Source organism: Galleria mellonella, unplaced genomic scaffold (genome assembly GCF_026898425.1).
Source record: "Galleria mellonella isolate WM207_F2 unplaced genomic scaffold, CSIRO_AGI_GalMel_v1 utg213, whole genome shotgun sequence".
Classification (NCBI taxonomy): Eukaryota; Metazoa; Arthropoda; class Insecta; order Lepidoptera; family Pyralidae; genus Galleria; species Galleria mellonella.
The window spans coordinates 140,818-158,240 of NW_026442039.1; the positions used below are offsets into that span (position 1 = coordinate 140,818).

The 17,423-nt window shown below is 30.5% G+C and overlaps 1 protein-coding gene across 1 annotated transcript in view; it reads right to left on the bottom strand.

Moving 5' to 3' along the window:
- The window catches only part of LOC113511649 (mucin-5AC-like), a 61,960-nt gene extending 44,948 nt beyond the window's left edge, over positions 1 to 17,012 (bottom strand). Inside the window, exon 1 of the mRNA XM_026895326.3 lies at positions 16,693 to 17,012. The gene's annotated coding sequence lies outside the window, so the exon portion shown is untranslated. The remainder of the gene's footprint in view (positions 1 to 16,692) is intronic.
- Between the last annotated feature and the right edge of the window lie 411 nt (positions 17,013 to 17,423).

Genomic DNA, 17,423 nt, shown 5'->3' on the forward strand with positions numbered 1-17,423 from the left:
GAAAGAGTTTTTTCTGTGTTCTATATTACTTTTTTGTGTATTTTGCTTTTTGTTTATTGTATTCTTTTTCTCTTTTTGTGCATATTTATTTATACGTGTTATTATTTGTGTGCATGTTTGCTGTAAGTAGCACAAATAAATTATTTATCTATCTATCTATCTGCCTAATAAACTCAAAAAATACGTTACTAATTTTAAAAAGTTTTTCACCTATAAAAAGCTACATTGTCATTGAATAATATGGACTGTATTTAATTTAAAAAGTCGTATGAGACCGGGGCGAGTTCCTAGTTAATTTATTTAAAAATAACATTTTATATTTTAGGTAATACTTTAATTTATTCAAATGTATTCTATCTATTAGAAAGTTAAAAATGCAGTAGGCAGTACCTGTTCATAAAACTGCAAATGATAGATTGAATATTGTTATTCGATATCACCATTGTAAGCAAATTAACTTGAAGTAGCTCACATGTAGCGTTAATTATTGAACTAGACACAATGATCGCGAGTGATGCCGTGGGAAACGCGGTGGCATTTAGACGGAGAGGCATCTTCTGTAACCCTGTTAATAGTATTATGAACGCATTGACACCACGGTAACTAGCGACAGCTTCACATTTTATATAATGAATCGTATGTAGTATTACTATTTATACATATATCAATTTATCTATATAAATCTTATAAAATTGTAAATAGACTATGTCACAGTTATGCAATTTTGTCCATTAACAGGATATTTTTTACTGCGGTAAAATAAAAGTGAAAAAATCGCAAAACAAAAATTAAAAAAATATATGGTTATTAATAAAATATATATTATTCAAATAATTATTTTATGGGTTTAAAAATTTATTATAAAATTATAAACAAGAAAAACTTAGTGTATACTCATATACTTTGAATAGCTAGTTTGATATGCGTGCTCAGCAGTGAGATTTCATTAATTTTGCATGATGATTTAATAGCATTAACGTTAAATAAAATTAAGCAAAATAATATTTAAATATGTTTATTTTGCTATTGTTTAAATATACATAGATGTAAATGCTTATATAAAAAATATTCAATTTCTAAGTTTACAGTTTACGTGTGCGCAATAATGCATAACTGTGTTGAATTCAATTACGAAACATTTGTCATTTTACAAAGGCGGAGTTCTTTTGTCACTTTGAACAGCGTAGTAAAATATTTATAAAGCTAAACATAGGAATCTTGGCAGATTTTGACAAACAATAGTGACATAGTGAAAAGTCTTATGACATTTTATGAATACTGGTCTTGTCAAACATATTTGGTGCAATATGTTCTCTTAAGTCTATTCTATGGAATAAATGTATGAATATCATGTAGCGTTATAATAAAAATACTACTAAATATAATTTTATTTAGTACTTACTACTAAGAGGTAATGTCAGGGTGAGTTGATGAGCCCACTTTAATCAATACGGGACTACCGTGTTAAATTAATAGATAATATAATTTGTGATACATTATTTTATCTGTTAAGGGTTATATTTTTTAATAGATACTTTCCATTATTGAGACAGTCCATTCACCCATATATATTGCAATTCTATGGCAACGACCAAACCATATTTTATGTTACATATTCAAATTGCCCATGTCATTGACGACGCGTTGATGTCGTTTTAATGGAAATCTGTTGAATGATAAAATATAAGCCTTATGAAACAACACAATATAAAAACAAATATTCTCATTTCTACAAATGTAATAATGTAGGAGTACAACATATCTATAATATTTTATTTATTCATTATACATTAAAAAGATAATGCTTAATGATTTCGTGCAAATAATTACGTTACTTAGATTTTCTTACTGTTATCACAAATATACCATTTTGTATAGATAGATAGATAGATAGATATTCTTTATTGTTTCCTCCAAAAGATTACAATAGCAAACTCATTATAGATACAAACAAATTATAAGAAACAAACAACAACAGTAAGAAAACAAATGCGTGACCTTATCACTAAAATAAAATAGATACTTCAAATCAGCAGTGTTTAGATTCACTTTGCGGTTCTAGTTAAATAACAGATAGATAGATATTTAATATTGTTTCTTCTAAAAGATTACAGTTGTAAACATGTAAAAACTAAAAAAAAAAACAATAATAAGAATAAGATATAGATGAAAAGATCATACTAAGAATTTAAAGTAGTACAGCACGGGACTATACGTTTTTGTCGTCAAGATATAACGTCATGCTGATATTGTGGACGTGCATTGAAGATAAAAAGCGTCTTCATGCAGCTATATACAAACATATTGCCTATCTATTATATCGTGGCTATAAAATCGTGTCATGCCGTTACAGTAAATTTATTAAAGCACTTAGTTTCGGACATAACATTTGACTTCACAACTAGAATAAGTTTATTTTAGTGAATACCTAATTATTTTCTCATTTTCCTACATCCGTCCTAAGAAGATCTCCTATAATAATAATCACATACAAGTTACAAATACAATAATATATAGATTAAAATTCAATTTGTACAATACCAGTATGTCACGGCTTACATATTATATTTAAAATTTTATATCAGAATAGTCAGTAAGTACTATTTTTATAGGTATTTAGTGACCCTGTATATAATTTCAATATGATTATTTTTGTTTTAGTCTCATTGTGCATGAACAATATTCAAAAGCTATTTATTAAACTCTAGTTACTTCGATAGTTTATTAAAAGAGTCGAATACAGTTCACGAAATTATTAAATGTCGGCCCCAATAAACGTTACTTATTGGTTTACAAACTCAATAAATTTCCATTAAAAACTTTAAGTGCCTAGCTACTTACCTAGTTAAATAACAGTTGGCAATCTGAGTTATGGTGTTGTGTAAAGCGGTTTGCACAATGTGTAAACATGATCAGTAAAACACTGGTTTGCCGGCAATTATGGCGGCACGCAACAAAATATCCGCAACTCGAATCAACAGTTCAATGAGTTGTTACATTTTTTAGTAAATTAATGTAGCTTATTTTTTTTTACCTCAAGAATTATAGAGATTTCTTCTTTAATTCTGGTATATGTATTATGCAATGGATTAATAACAATAATTTTGGTTCAACAAAAAATTGTCAATAAACTAGTTTATGTTTGCATGGGACCAACACGCATATGTGTACTTAAAAAATTAAGCAGGAATTTTATGTGGCTAAATTATGTAGAAATAAATGCAAATGAATCCATTTACTTAACTAATAATAGTTTTTGTAAAATTTAAAATTATGTGAACAAGTGATTAAAAATATAACATACTCATACATATCTTCACAGAGATAGCACGATAAAATGAATCATCATCATCTCAGCCATTGTCCGTCCACTGCTGAACATAGGCTCCGACATAGAGTGCTATAAAGAATTTGCATTTGAGGTTGTCACTCCTTCTAGTGGGAGGTCGTACTCCACTGCATTTGGCCTTACAGGGTACACATTAAAATTAAACATGAAAAACACACACATGAAAATTTCTTCCCCATTGGTTGTCGATTCTTCGAGAATATGTGATCGACCAACCCTTTGTTACTTCAGCTTGCTTATCCTTTGGGCTAGGTCGGTGACTTTGGTACTTTTGCGGATATTCTCATTCGGATTTTGTCACGCAATAAAACTCCGTGCATAGTCCTGTCCATAGCTTGCTTAGTAATTTGAAGCTTTTACATACGGTAAACTGTGTAGGACCATGTTTCAGTTCCGTAAGTGTCACTGGAAATACGCACTGGTTAAAGACCTTCGTCTTGAAAAAGTCGTGATAAAATGAATAAATACACATTTTTCTGATTTTTTTACACCCGGAACATCAACATCACGCATATTATAGGTCACATATTTTTTTGTATGAATACTTGAAATATTTGAATTCAAGTTCCAGTTAGACACACATTTTTTTTATATACAATAACTTGTCGATTTCTTCGATTTTTAATGCCAAGGATTTTCTCAGGGTCTGTATACGCATGAGATTATTTAATTTGCATGAATTTGCCGCGCTTCTGCATTGAAATGTTCTAAATACATATTTTTGTATTAGATTTAGAGCTTGAAATTAATTTTAGTTTAATTGTAAGTTTTGTAATAATATAAAAACAGTGTGGATGTATAATCTAATAAATAAAATGTGAATTATTCTTATTATTTTTTAAATAATGTAAAGATTAAATACGAAAATAAAAACAACTTTAAAATTTAAACTTGTATTAAAAAATTATAATTAATTGAAAATAAAACAATCTTTTTTCTATCATTCCATTGTCAGAGAAATAAAATAGAGATTATCTCTAATGAACGTGACGAACGATTAAAATAAATTATTTATTTTATTTCAAAAACATTTATCATTATAAGTACGATTAATGTTTATAACATATGTTAAGATTTATTGCATTATCCATCAAGCAAACTAGGCATTATTTTTGATTGCACAGATATGTACAGATATCTCATATTTTTTTAAATAATTGAAATGTCGAACCGCATGCAATTTGTGTACGTGACAGCTAAAATACAATGTATGTAGACAACAAAATATATCTATTTCATTTATTATGTTAAATGTTAATGTAAGTAGTTTAACGGTAGCAATGAGTGTAGTAGTCTAATTATATTTGAGTATGTACAGTCAATTTATGAAATAAATAACTTGTGCGACAGTGATATTGCAAAAGTACAGTAAATAATTTTGAAATATTTGCAAATAATCATTAGTCTTTTTTAATGGAAAGAAATATTTATTTTACGTAGAGTTTTTTTTTTAATGGATAACAATGTTGTGGTAACTCCGTCTGCGCTAACAGTATACGGTGCTGGCGGTGCACTAGTGAGGGATGTTAGGTGGATAATGAAAAAGCAGGTCAGTTAGCCCATTGTGATGAATACACCTGGAATTCAGCACGATGGTTTCCTGGGGAAACCACGTGGAGGTCGACCTGATAGGGTATATTGCTAGCAATGTGACTGGTAGTTCTCATTTCTAACAATTCCATTCTCCGTTTTAGGTAGAGTTATATGGTAGTATTTTGAGTAACAAATACAGATTTTTATTCAAATTAATAATTCATGTAATTAGGGTATACTGATTGATTGGAATAAAAAGTACCTCATATGTAAAGTACATAAAGTATGCTATCTTTCTCCATTGCATATATTATGTGGTGTATACCAAATTTCAGGCCAATTGGTCGAACTATTAAAGTAAGAAATAAACAAACAAAATTACTTACTTTCTCAGAAAAAAATTAAAATTTCAATTTATCGAGTTTTTAATTTTATTTACGTGTGTTCATGTGAGTGCCTTGATCATCAATTATAATAGTTATTAAGGACATTTATCCTTTATGAACATTATCACTGAGAATATATTAACTACAGTGTTATATAATATTATTACAATAATTTACTTACTGAATCATAATACATAATGTATGGAATTCGTAATGTATGGACAAGTGCCAAATGGAACTCAGAAAATAAAATTGATCTGTCGAAAGAGTTTCTAACAAGATATTCGAAGACTACAAATAAATTTCATACAACTTTCGCAAAAATAAATTGTCCTCAATTGAAAGACAAATCAGATTTATTAGCTTATTTATTATATATTATTTAATAAATTATTATATGATAGAGTATAGAAATGTTTTAGTTATGAATAAAATGGGTTCACTAATTAATATACATCTATTAAGGGTCCTGAAGCGTCTCGAAATATGATGAGCACGACGAAAATACAAGTCTGTGTGATTATTTTTGTAATTATATTATAATGTGTAATCCAAACTTTTACAATAAAATACAGAAATGTTAATAAAATTGTATCATAATATTTTATAATGTGTTTAACCATATACCAAGCTAGTTGGCCAGTAGGCTAATATCCTCGTCTTATATGGTGTAACGTATTAGTTCAATAGTACGTTTATTCAATGGTTGGTGTACGGTGTTTTTATAGTAACAATGTTACTATAAGTACTATTCGAAAATTTTATTTATATACCTTGCTTGACAATAATGAGGTCTTAGGGGTTCAACTCTTGATTAGGTTAATTTACGAATTGAACAAATTTTCTAAACTGTTTCGACTCTGGTTGTTTTGGTTTATACCCCCAGATGTTCGTGGTCCCGTTTTTCATAACACAGGATGTGGCAGTGTTTTACACTTATTGTTATTATTTACTAGCTGTGTCCCGCGTCAATCCTACGTGAAGGATATAATCTACCCGTGTACCAAATTTCATTCAAATTCGTATAGTAGTTGTTGAGTGAAAGAGTAAGAAATATCTATTCGTCCATTTATAAACTTTCGCATTTATAATCTTACTTCTAATAATTGATAAGTGTTCAGAAATGTGTTACTAGATGACACTTTCGGAAGGTCAGATATTCGTCAATTATGATATTGCCTACAATATACGATCTGATATTTAAGACAATTTAATATACTTCAATAGCATTACCACTACAACATTTAAGTGTACAAGTAACATATCACGTAAGTATATAAATAGTCATTAAATTTCCTGTCCACTGTCATTGTTACAAATTTCACTAGACGCGCGTCACGAATTTTAGCTTCTGTTCTTTGAATTTTTACTTTTTGTGTCACCTGGCGGAAGCCTGTTGTCACGATATAGCTATTAAATCTGACAGCTGTTATTACGGTACGTTATTTGAATAATACTGTCGATAAACTTGCACACTAAGAACTGCGGTGATTATGGATATTGTTATTATAATTGTTTATAGACTTTGGCGAAACTTTTATTATTATAAATAGAAAAGTGTTGTTACTGTGTAAAAAATATGGTAAAGAATATTTTTTTTAATCTATAAAATAAATTTATTATTTTATAATATAATTTTAAAATATATTGTTTGTTAAATAATATATTATTTTAAATATGATGTTCTTGTTTATAACAAAATATATTCAGTCAATTACGTTATATTGGTGTTTAATTAGTACTCGTAATATATTTAATTGGTTAAGTGAGCTATCTTTTATCCTCAATTTATTCATTACATTCTGCTGAATATGTAAGTTAACAACAGTGTTATTTGAAATACCCTAGTAAGTTTATGATCACCATTTTAAGTATGCGTTACTTGACTTATTGTTATTTATTTATATTTACAGCAATTTTATGCAACTGTATATAATATTATAGATAAATATATTACAATAAATATTTAATGGAATAAAATATTTATAATGCCTATTTATCTCATGTATTAATCAAATGCAATGCATGCAATTAAAATTTGCTGTAATTACTGTACAGATAAACAGTGATTCGTGCAATATTAAATTAATATTAATAACTGTGTATAAATTCTTCGAAATTATGATAGTATGCTTATTTATCTTTATTTCCTAATTCTAATAAGTATTGACCCTGAATGTAGTAATTTATGATTCTACTTAATAATCTGTATAATAATGGATCAACTCGTAAACGGGTATTTTGAATTGAAATTATTGTGTTAAAATGATTTCCATAGTTTAAAATAGATTATGTCCCAAAATATACCTTTATTAGGATAAATTTAAATAGTCATATAGAATATATTTATGCAAACAATGAATTATTAGAAAGTTCGAGATCGTAATTGTATATATTTTCTTATCACTAAGTAAATAAGAATGTTGTCTCTTATTTCGAAGGATTAATTAAAGTTTTGATATGGTTTTAATTTGTATATATTTTTTTTAAATATTTAAAGTGTAATTTTGCAGTTGAGAATTCTAAATTATATTATTATTTTTCTAGTATTGGCAAGCAACTCTGTCTAACTTGATGAAAAGCGGTAATGTTAAAGAATACAAATTACACTGCACCTTTACATACGTTCACATTCCTGATTCCTGATATACTTCTGTGATAGAGATTGCACTAGTTGCTTTACCTACTCTTCAAACCAAATCACAACAACGCACGTATTGCTCACCTACGTGACTTGCATTTTAAAATTTTACATACATTTTTACAAGATGTATTTCGTCATTCATTTCAGCCACAGTTCCTTGCTGAACATAATATCCTATATATATATGTACATATTACGAAGGAAGGATCCTGAGTTAACCACATCTATTGATTCTAGAGAATTTGTTCCAGAGAAAATGGATTGTCTATTCTTCGAGTTATATGGGCGGTATACTTCGCTTCAGACTACTAATTAGGTATATTGATTACTTGACTTCTCTTCGGATATTTTTATTTTGGATTCTATCATATAGTGATATGAACTTTTTCAATGCAGCCAGCAATGGAAGATCATGCAAATTTGTAAATTATGATTGATTGCATATATAATTAAGTTTTGGGATTCAATAATACACAGATACTTTTGAGTGAGCATAGAGACAAGTCATCTCGAGGACAAGTGCCGCATGAGGTGCCACGCCCCGGAAGGTTATTACAGAGTTATATACGAGTACGAGAGGAATTTCATCGCGTGGAGTTATCGTCGAGAAACAATAGACTTGGAGCGAATCGCGTGAACACTTTGTTACCTACTAAAAGGAATGCGGCGCTATTTTGAAAGTGGCACGTGCAAGGTCAAAAGTGCAACCAGGCAAGTGAGTGTCAAGCGAGATTAGAACGGATAATAAGTTCGCTCCTTAATTTTAATTTTGCAACATTAGATAAAAATGCTTAAATGCCCTTACAGTTTTGAATGAATGTTACGATTTTATCGACCTGCACAATTATGTTATTATTTAAATGATACAAGTTTAAATGGTCTGTTTGTTGAGTTACATTTTTGTCAAGAAGGCCATCTAGGAATGAATGAGCATAATAAATTATTTGACGGCCGGCAAATGTCACTTGGATATAATGGTTAGAGTAGAAAGTTAAAGATCATTGGATTCAGTCACCACGGTGAGATCGTGACCAGGGATGATGGCGATAACTTATCATGTGGACATTTGCACATTAGCCGCCTGCGCAACATGTGTTTTAAATGCTCCCCGCCACGAGCCATTAAGACTGTTCTCGTAACTTATTTTTGTCTCGACTCGACGATTGTAGAATATCCAGTAGTAACATCTTTTAGTTTAAAAGATCATTTTACATTATGATCACTGTGTTATAAACCTACATAATAAAAGTTTATTTGCTGTTTAATAAATTATAGATTAAGACCTGTAAATTTTAAGATCTGTGGATATTCTAATAATAACAACCTTTTATAATGTATAAAATCTTGTTTTAAAAAAATATATTCATTAAAGTTTATAATAGAGTTTCTTATTTTTACGGAATTCTAAAAATATGTCGCAAAAATTATGTGGGTGCAAGATTGCGAAGCGACTGCCACTTCACTTTCACTGTTTTATTTATTATGTTTACTCAAGATAGATGGGCAAAACTTCGAAACGTCGAATATTATGAGAGTACAAGTTCAAAAGGTGCAAAAATTTATACGAAATAGAGAGTTATGGCATCCCTTTGATTTTTAAATAAAGCGAAACTTATGGGTCGCGATTAAGAAAAATGGACTTATTCGTAACGACATTGGCTTTCAATTACAATGTTTGTAGACATAAGGTATGCGGCGTCACCGGTTGAACATTCGAGTATTCACACATGGGGAGGGTCGACGACCGCGCATCTCTGTCGCGTGAGCAACCGTGATTACTTATCGTTAGTTATTAATAGCCAACGGAATAATAACAATGCAACTGCTCTGCAGAGGCAATATGCACAAGATCTGTTATTTTCCGGTCATATGAAATTTAGGAACGAAAAAGTGCAAACCCAATAATTTTTAAATTCTATTACGTATTTTCTCACGCATTTTATTCGATTCATGTATTGATTTCAGCATACGTATATATTCATGAATACCATAGTGTGGATTATATAAAATGTCTTTGAAAGCTTAGAAATTATAATAATTATGCACATATCTTTTATTATTGATTAATGTTCTAACAAAAGTAAATTGATATCTATTTTTTTATTAATTAATTATTATTAAATAATATTAGTTCAAACATGGTCTATTTGATTGTGTAACAAACACAAAAAAATATTAAATATATTTATAAACTTTCACATTTATAAAATTAGAAGGATTTATGTAAATAACCTGAATACAATACAAAAAGGTTTTAAAATACCTACCTACATTTGGTAGGTTTAATATCTTGCGGCGTTTTCTACCAGTTAAACATGGATAGTGCATACAAAATTATTGAATAGTATTTTAAATTGAATACATTGGTTTTGACCTTTTTACATTTTAAACTGCTGTGTCTCGGACAAAGTTTTTAATGTTTGTCATACAGTTAACAAAGTATCTTGGGTATGAAAATTTGTTAACAGTAGAGAATCATAAAAATCAATTAGGTTGTGTCGTTTATATTCGTAACAATTTATTTGTCCTAGGTCCACTACCTTGTTTTTATAGTATATATTTAAATATATAATACATTTATGAATACTATAAATCTTTATAGAAAAACTGGATTTGCATGTATTTATATAGGTAATTATGTTAATTTGAAATCAGTGAATAACATATGTGTCTATGAACTGCGTTGATAAATAGAAGGAGAATAATAATACATAGGAATATCAAGACTGAGTCTAATAACAATGATATATCCGGGCCTGATTAAATTCTATTTTTATATAATTTATGAGCAGCTCTAAACTAGGTGAGCAGAGGGTGTCGACTATTATATCTTCTTTCATCATGTTTACTATAAGAGAGACGAATTCTCTACCTGTGTGTAATTTAAACTTTTTTATAGGTAAGAGAGAATTGGTTGTTTATTAGGCCACGAACTCTTTCTTTGACCTTATTCTTCATTTTCCTGTCCTTATTTAATTATTTTGGTCGGCATAATATGTTTTTATCTATATTCTCCAAAATTTTAAATTCTTATTTTACGCCTGGCCACCTGCCTGACGTCAACCCTCTTTAAGAAAACATTTGTTGGTGGTATCCTTACTTATCTTTGATCTTATTTTCACTTTAAAAAACTTTACATGAATCGAGATATGACTTTATTCTGTATATCTTCTCGATAAATTTGTACTTATCTGTTATTATTGAACTCTAAGCGTATTATTATATTAATGAGAGATGGAGATATAGAGGAATATATTAGTAGTATAATGATTTTAACGGATTGTGCTATAGAAATAGGCCATGGTTTCCAGCGGTAGCACATAAGGTAAGTACTTACTGGCACCACGTAATGTTGCAGTTGCCACATTATACTTGCGTCACGCGATACGAGGTTTGCCGTGTAGGCGCATCGGGATGTCTTCCGTGCAACCTGACGACCTTCATGATTATGCATGTGTATACTAATGTTACCCCATTTTTAACCGATATAAAGATGTTTTCACTTTCCAGTACCTTTTTTACCTGTAACTTATTTTCACAACTTTTTTTAATAAAAAGGATTTATCCCAAATCGTATCCATATGAATTTTGTCAATATTGGAGTTTCTTTTGTGTGAAAATAATTTATTAATAAAATACATTTTGTGTTTGTTGTCATGTTTAATATTTGTAACGTAATAAATTCAAAGAGTAATGGAAATTTTTATAATTTTATTTATTGTTGTTGTAGTGTGATAGTAATAGCACAGATAATATGATACTACATTAATTAATAGGTTCAATTAACTGGAAAGTAAAAAAAAAATATATATATATCTGCTATCTCTATAAACTTAAAGTGTCTCTACTAGGTTTTGAACATATAACGACAACTGAAGCTATATATACAATGCAGTAATTACAATTAATAAATGATATCAAATTAATATAATATTTAGCAATATTAAAGTATCATAAAGGAGACAATAAAATTTCGATATCATTTAAATGTTAAGAGGACACATTACATAATGTAATATTGATATTTAACATTTTCCATTAACATCATCGTTTCTCTCATCTGCTGCCGCTTATGATTATATGGCGGATTCTGACATTTCTAAAACAATTTGTGATTACAAAAACCGAAGGCTGGGATGAGTCAAAGTCATCAAACATTAGAGAGCCTGTACGAGGCCAGCATGTCGCTCGCATGTTAAACAGTTGTTGAAGTGTTGAAAGAACTCATTATCCAATTGCTGACAACAAAACATATATTGCGCTACCGAAAATAGTTGTAGTATTGTCACTATGAATTTATTAAAATGTTTCAAATTGTGCGAAGACTGTAACGAAGGTGGCACCGTGCAAACATATGCAATGACAACACACCGCGATGACATAAGACATCTCGAGATACCTCGACGTTTTCTATGGCAAAACAATAGCCATTTGTTTTTATACTAATACAATTTAATAGTGAAGTAGGTTAGTTATTTAATATTATTTAATTTTGTGTGAAATAACGAGAGTAGTAGGTATCTTACAATTATAAAATAAGGTTTTATTTTTGCAGCGTTGTCGTTCTAGTTTTAGCCAGTAATGTGTAGTCAAGGCTATTTTCAAAAATATTTCAGATTGAAAGTTCAGGCTTTCTGCACTCGTTGGGGTCGTTGGAAAGTGTTCGGTGAAGCGAGACGCGGGTGCACGCGCGCGCGCTTTATTAGTTGCGCCACTGACTAAAGGTCGAACGCGAAATAATCGATGAATTGAAATTATACGCCATATTACCCTCCTAATGCCATGACAGAGCTATATGTTTAATAACATATATTTTTAAATTGGTTCCAAATAACCAGTAGCATCGTTAACCTAATTTTAAACATATTTCTACAAACAGTTCATCAAGAATATTTCACAAGAGTAGTTTGTGGATTTTGAAATGATATACATACATTAGGTGCGAACATTTCGTTTAACCGACGGAGCAATATATCACATTATTTTATTAAATGTGAACGCAGAACTGAATATTACGATCGTTTTGGCGAGGAATGAGGTAAACAGTAACATTTTATCACTATGAGTGTTTCTTGTTCTGAAATAGCAATAGAATGCTATAATATATAGAATATATATCTATACATACATGGTTACTTGAAAGATTGAAATATTTTATTATTCGTAACTAGATTTGTTGATGCCAGATTCGTGCACAACAATATATTTATGTTAAAGTTCGCACTGAAAATATTTATGAATAACATCGAGGAATTACTATTTATATAAAAAAATATTTGTTGTATCATATCTTTTTAAATGAGGTGCACATAATGCATAATATGCGAGTATTAGGCGGAAAGGGATTATTAGTAATTCGGATATAAGAACCCTATTGCTAGCAATATACTCTATCAGTTCAACCTCCATGGAGTTTACTCTGAAAACCATCTTAATTAATCTTTATGAATTCGTCACTATGTGCCAACTGACCTGTTTGATCCTTATTTATCATCTCCTACTGGTGCTATGCCAATGTATACCGATAGCGTAGCCGGGGTTACAATTCCATTATAACCCTTTAAAAAAATATGCGAGTACTTTCATATGATAAATATTTTTTGTATTTTTGTCAGTTCTATTTTAGATATTATTAATATCTATATTAAAAAAAGACACGCCTAATAATTTAACTGAATAATATAAATAAAACCATCAAAAAGTTTCTTTAATGGGTGATAATGAAATGGTCACGCCGCCTGCGCTATCAGTATACACTGGCGGAGCACCAGTGAGTGATGATAGGTGATGATGAAAGCAGGTCAGTTAGCTCATTGTGATGAATTCCACTAGAATTAACCATGACAGTTTTCAGGGGAAACCACGTGGAGGTCAACCTGATAAGGTGTATTGCTAAGAATGAGGTAGTTAGACCCCATTCCTTTCCCCCCAATCAAAAGGTTTGACTTTAGTGATAATTAATAAGTAGAATACAAGTATGTATAGGCAGAAACTACCTAATGCCATAATTATTTGTTTACGAAGGTTAAGACGAAGTTAATTGTATATTTATTTAACAGAAATGAACTATTTTATTCAAGTAACTAAACAATTGTCAATTTCTTTTAAATAAAAAAAAGGCTATCACGTAAAAGCCGTCACTAAAAATCTCTTATTTTATTGGAATGGCTTTATAATTTTATTAATTACAAATACCAGACATTAAACAAAGTGTACGGTCTATATTTTTTATGCAACTGTGGAAAACAAGCATACGGCCCGTCTGAGCGTAAACGGGGATATCGAAGCCTATGGACACCTGTAACACTAAGGACGTCACGCGTGGGTTGTCGGCCCTTAAGATATCTTAATGGTCTCTTTTTGAAGAACACCATGCTGTGGTCTCTATTTATTAGTTATTTATAATTATATTTAGACTAAATAGATAGATACTCTTTATTGTTTCCAATAATATATCCAAAGATTACAATAGTAAACTTATTATAAATATAAATAATTACAAGAAATAATATTAATTTATATCATTATAAATATATATGAGGAAATTAATTCATTATTTTGTAATTAAATCATATCTACCTATAAGTTATTTTTATTATTTATACTTTCTGTTTTACGTATATATGTACTTAAGAAAACCAGTATGGAAGTTTGAACTTTTTGTAATACTATACCTTTGAATTGCAAAATAGATAAGAGAAAGTAAAATTGTACTGTATTGGGAATTCGTGAGTAAAATATAGTAGGTGTTAAATCAACTTTCTTATCTGATATTAAATGCCAAAGGGATGCATATGAATGCTAATTATTATGTAGTTAATAAATTTGAAATTTTTAAATAATATTATTACATAAGATACTACTGGTTGTTTAAAGATAAATAAATGATTTAAATGGGCGTTAGAGGTACAAGTTTTACCCAATTAGAAATTAAATTTCGAATTTGTCTCTTGAGAAAATTTGTGCAGTTTTATTAATACTGTCATTGGGTTTGGCTTGTTCTACCCTTTACGCTAGGAGGAAAGGGATTGTTAGTAATGAGATTTAAGAGCCCTATCACTAGCAATACATCTTATCAGGTTGGCCTCCACGCGGTTCCACCTGGAAACCATAGTGGTTAATTCTTATTTAATTGGTCACTATGGGCCAACTGATCTGTCTCCATCCTCAAATGTCACCCGTCACTGGTTCCTCGCCAGCGTACACCAATAGCGCAAACAGGGTTACCATTCCATCTTCATCCATTAAAAAAAAGTACGCTTTACGCTTAACACTATAGATATTTATCTCCAGGTTTCCTTATCTTATTATACTCCTCTAAATGATTTGTTTCAATAATAGTAGGATATGGATTTAAAAATCATATACCTCCCTATAGCAATAACTTTGTTTATACCTGTCTTGTAAGGAACCTAAATAAATACGATAAATATGTATGTAAAATACGTATTTATCTCAATGCTAAGTTCAAATGACAATCCAAATAGAAATAAAGGTCAATAAGGTAAGACGAACTAATGAAACCTATGATTAAAGGGCACACCATCTGATAGAATGACCCGTCAGGTATCAGTCACTGTGACGATCCTATTACAATGGTCACGAATTACTCTAACGGGGGGAAGGGGGGACACGTCTGTCTTTAGCACCAAAACTGCAGTACTATTATTCTACACATATTGTGTCTATCGGTTTCGGGTTGCAGCAATTCTTATCTTCTATACATAATACTTGATGAATTAGTAAAGGCCCGTAGCCTCTTATAATTAGACAAGGTCTTTAGCTTACAGATAATGGTATCTTCAGCCCATTGATCTCGTAGAAATAGTAACAATAGGTTACGATTGTCATTTTTATTTTTTCAACAAATAATGGTAACTATCTCAAATTATATCTAATTACATATTCTTAAAACACAGAACGCCGTGCAAGTTATAAAACACGCTGAGAGAGGCTGCTCAAACTCAAGGATTTGCTACCGCTAGTGAGCTTAAAATTGGTGACAATCTTCACAGCTTTTCTTTGATCTGCTTGATGACAGTAAATTTTCAGATGCTAGCTCACCTTTATTTAAAATGACTTCGAAATTGAAACATTCCATACCAACGTCAGGGATGTATTTTCTAAGAATTCCGGTGTTTTCAGATTGATATTTTGAATTGATAAATTGATGAACTTATAATGCTTTTTATACACGACTTCACATGATAGATGACATAAAATAACTGCATATAGCTATTGTCTCTATAATTCAAATACAGTTAAAAGATCTTCTATAATCAACAATAATTATTTGTAATCGTTGAAAGTACAAAATGTTGCTACTGTAACTAAGCCCGGTTATTAGGGTAATGATAATATTGTGACAACGACAGTGATATATCTTGTAGATATATTGATATAGAGGCATGGCGACACGTGTCTAACAACTAAACCAGTTCTTACGATCCGATTGCAACTGGCCTAATCACTCCTTCGCCGACTGCCCGGGTGACCACTCGGTCAAGTGACCAACCACCTGTCAGGTGGGTACTAATTTCATCACCAAATTAACAAATACGTTTACCAGTAATTATGTATTTACTTATGCTAAATGTTTGTAATTAACAATGTAAAATACCTATACGATAAGATCAGGAATACTGAATAATGTTAGGAATAATAATATTACCTATATATGTACTCGAAGATAAAAGTGCATAATGCTATGGAAGATTAAGAGGTGTAAAAAATCATATGTACTTATAATAAAAATGTCATATTGAGGGGTTAATACTTACGTAGAAGTGAGGCAATATCCAATGTTGTTGGCAATCGAAACAACTACAAGTTACTAAGATTTAAATCCTTATTAACGTAGGAAACTTTGGCAACGTTATAAATTCACGTATTGCAATTCACAGATGTTATCCGACAATATCCATTAGAAACGTCCAATGTATCCGAGTGTAGCGAAACTTTTTTGGCGGAAACGTCACTACCGATTGTTTCAGTTACGAGGAAAAAATCGAAAGAGCGATACGTAACGCCGTGCGGCGGGAGTTGGCGAAACTGACGTACGCAGCGCGCAGGCGCCGCCAAGGTATTGTTAAAAGTTACTTTTACTTACGCGACTTGCGGCATGGCTGCGGCTCTAGGCGGTTCGGTGGCGAGACCTTGCGGTCGCTACATCGCTGATATCCACTATATGCTTAAGAAAGAGAAAAACAGAGGTTTGTGACTTCACTTAGGGCATGCGTCTCGGAAAAAAAATATTTTTGCGATATATCTTTAATAGTACCTAAGAATATTTATGCAAGATTATAGTAAATTATTGCTATGCAAAGTATTGGTTACGGTTCATTGAAATTTTAGGTGAATATTGCCATATTTCCTTGCGTATCGACTAGGCAAGGAACGGGAAAATGGTGATTACTAGGCCATCACATGTAGGTAGACGGAAAGACGTTGCACTGTGGAATTTATTAATTAGCTTATTGTAACTGCAATATGTGTAATTTTATTTTATCAG